We start from the raw sequence: 6,854 nt of genomic DNA on the forward strand, positions 1-6,854 counted from the left end.
AAGTGTAAACTGTACAAGTATTCAAATAATGACAATGACTAGTTGTGTATCCTATTGTGACGGTTATAGGCGTTCGTCGCTAGTTTGTGTGTCTTAAGAGAAAGGATGTGCAAGAAACGCTAGTAAGCTAACACAAATGTCTATCTTTCACACAAGTGATGGGCAAACGAAAAGAAAACAAAACAGCATCACAGATTAAGCTTCACGCACAGACAGATGTAGGCGACGCTCAGTCTAGAGAAGGACAGGGAGCTAAGACAACCAGTCCTACACCAACGTTCGACGCGTCAAGTGTTCAAAAGGTCATCTCACAGTTTGGGTCGTGACAGCTCGCTTGTCGTTGCGCGGTACGGTCGCTGAGGCGAGCCGAGGCAGAGATGGCACGGTTGCTGCGGCTGGAACCGTCGCCCGCACACGGCTGCGCTACCGTATGCGGCGGTTGCCTACGTTCAACACACCACTGCGGTGTCCGGCCGCAACTCGCGAGGACCCCGACCCAGGGTCGACCCACGCGGGCAGCATCTCTGTAGGCCTCGACCCGTTTCCCGTTGGGGTAGAGCAACAAAAGACATTTCTTGCTCTTCTGTGTTGTCCGTCTGCACAGTAACTGCGGTGTGTTGCAGGACGTCAGCCGTGCACTCCCTTTCTTCACATTTATTTAGGAGGTTGATATGAAATAGGCTCATTCGACCCCCAAGGTCTATCATATAGTCAGAGTCATTACGTTTTTCGACGACTGTGAAAGGCCCTTTCCATGTCAGAATCAACTAGTTCCTATCTGATGGTAGGAGCAGCAATATTTTGTCACCTGTCAATAGCTGTCGGACTCTTGCTTTTTGATAATAACACTTATTTTGTGTCACTTTTGCCTTCTGTAGTTCTGCATGGGCTACCTTGCATGTGCTATGCAGGCGCCGTCTGGAGCTCTATGACGTATCCATAAGTTGTCATTTCGGCATCGACGTTATCACCTGTCCACAATTCCTTCAGAATGGACATCGGTCCCCGGACGAATCGACCGTAAAGGTGGTCGAATGGCGAGAATCCAACACTCTAAAAAAGGTTTACACCCGTCTTCTGTCTTGCCCGCATTTCCTTTCTTGAAAACGCTGCGATCGTTACTTTCCTGTCGAGAGTGCTTTGCCATGCTGATAACGCGCATGCCGTTCGTGACTTGAAAGCACCGGGCTCACAGCGTTAAAGAAAGGAATTGCGGGCAAGACAGATGATGATTATCGTTGTGTGGCACATATACACCCCAAACGGTGCAACTGTTTTTAGAGTGAAGGTTTGCTTGGGGAACTTCACGGTATGCGAAAAGCAAGAGTGCCAGGTATATATCCCATTGTTTAGGGCATTCTTGGCACATGCGGGGGACCATTTGTTAGAGAGTTCCATTGAACCTTTCCACAAGTCCGTTTGCCATGGGGTGATGGGGAGTTGTGGGAAGTTGACGAAATGAAAGTAGTAGCCCGAATTCTTGCATAAGGTTGGATGTGAACAACTTTCCACGGTCGCTCACTGTCTCTCGTGGGACTCCCACCCGGAAAACATTTCTAACAGCGCTTCTGCCACCAGCTCGGTCTCAATGTTCGGTAGTGCTACCGCGTACGGATAACGCGTAGTAAAGTCTACCATCGTTAGCACGTATTTGTTCCCTTAGCAGAAGTTGGGGACAGGGGGTCAATAATGTCGACGGCGACCCGTTGAAATGGTGTGTCAGTGATGGGCATATTCTTCAAAGGGTTTCGACCAACGAGGTGTTTTGTTACTGTCCTTTGATATATGCCACAGCTATGAACATAAAGGTTCTGTTACCAAGGGATGATGTACTAAACCTGTGAGTAACAGTAGCACTCGTACCTCAACAGTGAGACCTCGAACGCAAGCGCTGCGAGGCACGTGCTTTACAAGAATACTATCGTAGCAGCAGCATCTAATGAGAGAATGCGCTACGCAAACCTTGGTCTGATAATTTGCAATATGCCAACATCTCGTAAAAACGTTAAAACTAACTTACTATCAATCTGCGGTTCAATGCCGAAAAACATGGCGGGGTGGAGGGCAGTGTGTTGTGTGTATGCCGGGCGAAAGTACTTTTTTCGCTGAGCTTCTATTTCTCGACACTCTAACAAAACGTGAAGGACCGTAAGCGCCTCGCCACATTTATCACAGACAGGAGAACAATCACCGGTTAATAGGTAAGAGTGAGTGCCATAAGCATGACCTATCCTAAGGCGTCAGAAGAAAACCTCAGTCTGTCGCATTTTTGTTATTATTGGCCATGGTTTTCTACGTTTAGCTTAATACCTTGAAGTTTATTAAGTGTTTTAGTGACCCACTTACGTTCTCAATGATCCCTCCGTTTCTTGCGCGGGAAGGGCTTTAAATCTATCACAGGTACAGCTATGGAACAGTTACTTCGTTTTGTGGTTAGGGTTGTGGCTATACGGTTGGCAAACGTGTTACCCTCGTTGCCTCTGTGGCCAGATAGCCAGCCTAATATAATATGTTTATGAGATGCATACAAAGTGCAGAGGATGGAATAAAGTTCAGTGAAGGCAGGATTATTATTCTTTTGTAGAGAAATTTAGGGTTTGACGATGCTTAATGAATCTGTAAATATTATTCTCTTGTGAAGTTTTGTTTCCTTGATGTGTCATACTGCCAACATGAGTGCGTAGGACTCCATTGTAAATACACTTGTTTTCGGGTGGAAACAGCCGGATCCCGAGAAGTATGGGCCAACTGCAGCAAACCAAACGCCCGCGTGCGACGTTGAATCATTAGAGTAGAATTCTGAGCATTCTGTAGAATTCTGGGAATGACCAATCATTGGATTCTATATAGAGACTTCGTACTGGGCTAGTTATGAAAGCTCCTGTGTCCAGGCGTATGCCTAAATGATGAACAGTATATCAATCATTCTTAGGGCACTCGGTGTAGCAGACTAATAGACGACAGCCCCGTAGTATAAACGTGATCGTATAAGACGTTTGCAGAGATTAATTAAGCATCTTATGTCACTGCCCCAATTTGTCTGCGAGAGAATTTTCAGTATGCTCATTGTTTTCACGCACTTGGCCTTGATGTCCTTGATGTGGGGTCATTTTGAATCGAGTATGACGCCCAAAAATTTGTTCTTTGTTCACAGGAATGTGCTGTCCTTGCAGTTCGACAGTGGGAAGTGGGATCAGGGAACAGTCCTCGCGTTCTTGAGAAAAGGACACGGAAGCTTTTATGCTTATTGACTTGAACCCATTTTCTTCTGGCCATTTGGATACTTTCTTCAGCTCAAGCTGAACTTGCCTTTTACATACTGCAAAGCTACAGCATTGAAAACCTATCTCTACGTCGTCTACGTAAACAGAATAGAAAATGGGTGGAGGTAGTGAATAACGGAGCGTGTTCATCTTTACAATAAAAGGTGTACAACTGAGGACGCCTTCCTTGGGGTACCCCAATTTCCTGCGTAAATGGACGCGAGAGCGTATTGCCTATTACACGGAAAGCACGTTTCGAGAGGTAGCTCTCAATAACATTCAGCACGTTCTCCCTAATACCCGTTCGTGACAGGTTTCGCAGGATTTCATATTGCCACGGGGTGTCGTAAGCCTTTTTTACATGTCAAGAAATATCAATAAAAGTGTTAATGGACAAAGGCACCACGAATAATAGCCTCGACACACGCGAGGTGGTCGGTTGTTGACCGGCCTCTTTTAAATCCCCATTGGTATGGATCAAGCATTTAGTTCGATTCAACGTGATGTAGAAGGCGACGATTTATCTTTTTTTTTTATTTCTAACAACTTGCAGAGGCAAAATGTTAGAGCTACCGGCCGATAGCTTGTTACTGAGCCGGGATCTTTACCCTCTTTCAACACAGGGATAACAATAGTTTCTTGCCATGAGAATGGAAGATGACCATCTGCTCATAAAGTATTAAAGAGTGTGAGTAGAGTGATTTGTGTGTCTCGGTGAAGGGACACAGAGCAGAGTTCTGAAATTCATTTAGATAAGTTTCAGCTCAGCAATGCAGAAAGGCCAATTAAAAGGCTCGCTTGGGCTACATTTTTCCGTTCCTCCGTTTGTTTCAATTTCAGAAAAGAAGGAATACTGCATAGAGCTTGCGACGCACTGAAAGTCCTCACCAAGAGCGTCGGTCTGGTCCTTCAGAGTGTTTTCTTGTTCATTTACCGAGAACAGTGGGCAGTTGTGCCTCTTCAGCCCTCTCAGCCCGTCCAAAACTTTTACCTCTTGTGTGTATGAAGTAATACCGGAGAGAAACCTCTCCCAGCTTGCCCTTTTTGCTTGCCTTCGCGTCGTCCTTCCGTGCAATTTAATGTGTTTGAATCCAGTGAGGTTCTCTGTATTAGGGTATCGACGGAGAATACCACATGCTTTATTTAGTTTTTTACGTGCATTTCTATATTCATAATTCCACCAAAAAGCTCGCCTTTTGCATGAGTTACCATTTGTCTGCGGAATGCACTTTTCTGCTGCGTCTATTATGAAATCGGTGAAATACGCTACTGCGTCGTCTATACAAAATTCGCTGATAAAATGGCGTGATAAAAAAAGTCGATTCTTTAGTATGTTCCCAAATGGCAGAGGCTAGTTTCCACCTAGGGGCATGTGGAGGGGAGTCATGTTGTTGAACCAAGCTTAATGTTACTGGAATGTGGTCACTTCCGTAGGGGTTCTTGAGTACATTCCATTTTAGGTCAGAGAAGAGAGAAGCAGAGCCAATCGACATATCTTGATGAATATGTGTTATGATAAAGATTGCAATAGGTTGGCTGCTTCTAATTGAAGAGACATGCACCTGAGTTTACTAGAAAGTGTCCTTTTAGCCGGCCTCTCGTGTCGCACCGGCAGTGTCCCCAAAGTGTATGATGGGCATTAAAATTACCGATGACCATGTGTGGTTCCAGGGCACTGGTCAAAGAGGCTTCGAACTTCTGTTTTTGTGAGTTGACAATATTAGCTTGTATATAAATGCTACAGACGGTTATCAACCCATTGAAAAGAATCGCTCGCACAGACACCGCCTCGAGGGCTGTCCGGAGAGAAAGGCTCTGACAAACAACGGATTTTATCTACAATTACTGCTACCCCTTCGGACGAGGCAACAGCGTCGCCACGGTCTTTCCGGAAGATAGGTTAATGTCTGAGGAAGTTTGTGTGTCTAGGTATTAGATGTGTTTCCCAAACACGCAGCACCTTTCGACTGTAATTTCAAAGTAACTCTTTACCGTCTTCGAGGTTATGGAGAAATTCTTTACCGTTCCATTGCAATATTTGCCTGTTTATATTGAAAAAGAAGCTTCTGCTGTGTGTTTGAGCCGATTTTCATCATGACCCTACCCGTGCCAACTGTGAGCTGTATCGCTTGACTCGGATAAGGGGAAAGTAAAACGCTTTTAACTTTGTTCGGACTCAGAACGGCAAAGTTGAAGCAAGGAAAGCAGAAGGGAGGCCTGCTATGCGCGTTCCAAAAAAAAAAAAAAAGCTGACTTTGACAAAATTGCCTATGCATGGACGTGTGACAAGCCCCCAGAGGCGCTTCCTTTTCCAAAGTTAAAGAGCCTTTCACAACTACCGTAAGCAAAGGTATCACAATTCACAATCTCACTCGGTTCGTAGCATTTGTAACTATTAAGATTATTTTAGTGCTCTACGCTTCGCTTCTTTTTTTATGTATTTCTGCTGACTGAAATTATTGTTTCTTTTGCTGGTCTATCCAAATTTAGCATTCCGGGCTTTAAAAGTTCTTGTAAATGTCGACTTACTGGGAAGGGTGGTGCGGTCGCCGTGTTCATTGAAGAAATATGGGCCGTTTGACAAAATGGCATTTCATTTTCTAAGGCCGATTATCCCTCCGCATTTGTCCGCACATTTTTCCGCATCACATTTATCTTTAGTTGGTACAGCAAAACTGTATCTAGCCGATTCGTATGCCCGTCCGGCTGTCACCTGTACGCCGTAAACTCCTAGGGCGCAACCCCATGCACATGCGGGAAAAAGAAGAAAAGAGGCACGCGATTGGCTGCGCCAGTAGCTACGTCGTTGCTCTCCATCGCAGTCGAGCTCACGCGCAGCAATTTCTCTCCAGCTCCGAAATGGGTAAACCACATGTCCTGAGGGGCAGGCAGCTTTCGATCAGCAACCCCGCTAGCAGATCCGGGAATGAGCTCGTCTATGCCGTGTCGATGCTGCAGCCCGGGCACAAGAACATGCTCGTGCAGCCAAGCGCAAGCAGCAACTGCGTACAGAATGAGTAAAGGCAAGGCGCAAAAGACCAGGACTGAAGAAGGACACAAACGACAGAACCGGCGCCGGTCCTGTCGCCTTTCCTTTACTCATTCAAGCATGAACCAACTAGCCCAAGCAAGAGTTTTACTTGCGTACCGAGGATCCGGCAACCTACCAAGCCATCGTTTAATGAACCGTCAGGATTAACCCAACGATAAACACCGGGGCCGCCCGTCTCAGCTTCACTGGTTAACCATCTGTACGGAGTGCTTGGACAGTAATTTTTCTTACCGGTTTAATGCCCCTATGGTGCAACTCACGCCTTTCTTTAAGCAAACTAGAAAACACCCACTCTTGTATACTTTTGGAAGAGCACCTGTACCTTTTCGTTGACAAATATCGACTCCGTCTTTCGTTTCAGATTTCCTTGATGTTTTATCAAGATTGGGCTCGGAAAGTTGAATTCAAATGACGACACGAGAGGAAAATTTTTCCTCGCGTTATTTCCTGCATAGATTATATCAATATTCGGGCTCGGAATCTTACAGCGCTGTCCACGGTAGTAGAAGAAGTCGCTGGTGATTACTTTGTGAACTGTT

The sequence above is a fragment of the Dermacentor andersoni genome, chromosome 1 (genome assembly GCF_023375885.2).
Source record: "Dermacentor andersoni chromosome 1, qqDerAnde1_hic_scaffold, whole genome shotgun sequence".
Taxonomy (NCBI): domain Eukaryota; kingdom Metazoa; phylum Arthropoda; class Arachnida; order Ixodida; family Ixodidae; genus Dermacentor; species Dermacentor andersoni.